At 34.7% G+C, this 427-nt stretch overlaps 1 protein-coding gene across 1 annotated transcript in view; it reads left to right on the top strand.

The window, feature by feature from the left end:
• LOC116686221 (MAGUK p55 subfamily member 4) overlaps positions 1 to 427 on the top strand; it is a gene marked incomplete at its 5' end in the record, with an annotated part of 44,133 nt that overhangs the window by 17,356 nt on the left and 26,350 nt on the right.

Here is a 427-nt window from a genome sequence, read left to right as displayed (position 1 = left end):
CTGCCGCATCGACCAGAGAGACCCATAAATGTAAGTGTTTTTGGCTTAAATAATTGATTTAAAAATAACGACAGTCTTGTTTTGTGGTCTATACAGTCCTGTACATATATACTTGCAATCATGTTCCTAACTGAAACTTTTTAAAAATCGCTAGCTTGCAATGCTAACGCTAATCGCTAATGCTAATCGCTAACGCTAATCGCTAACGTTAACGTTGATTTGCACAACAGTCCCGCATTTCTCTGCCTTGAATGGACTGTATACATTGCATAGATTGTTTTATATATTAAAATTAACAGTCTATAATACATCGCTACGTGTACAAAAGTTTCCTAAATCCTGTGTTCATGTTGTAGCCATTCATTATTGCATTGGTACTGTATTATTCATTTGTAAATAATTCCTGTTCATTGTTCATGCACTTGTA

This window comes from Etheostoma spectabile, unplaced genomic scaffold (genome assembly GCF_008692095.1).
Source record: "Etheostoma spectabile isolate EspeVRDwgs_2016 unplaced genomic scaffold, UIUC_Espe_1.0 scaffold333, whole genome shotgun sequence".
Classification (NCBI taxonomy): domain Eukaryota; kingdom Metazoa; phylum Chordata; class Actinopteri; order Perciformes; family Percidae; genus Etheostoma; species Etheostoma spectabile.
This window is presented reverse-complemented; position numbering and strand designations above follow the sequence as displayed.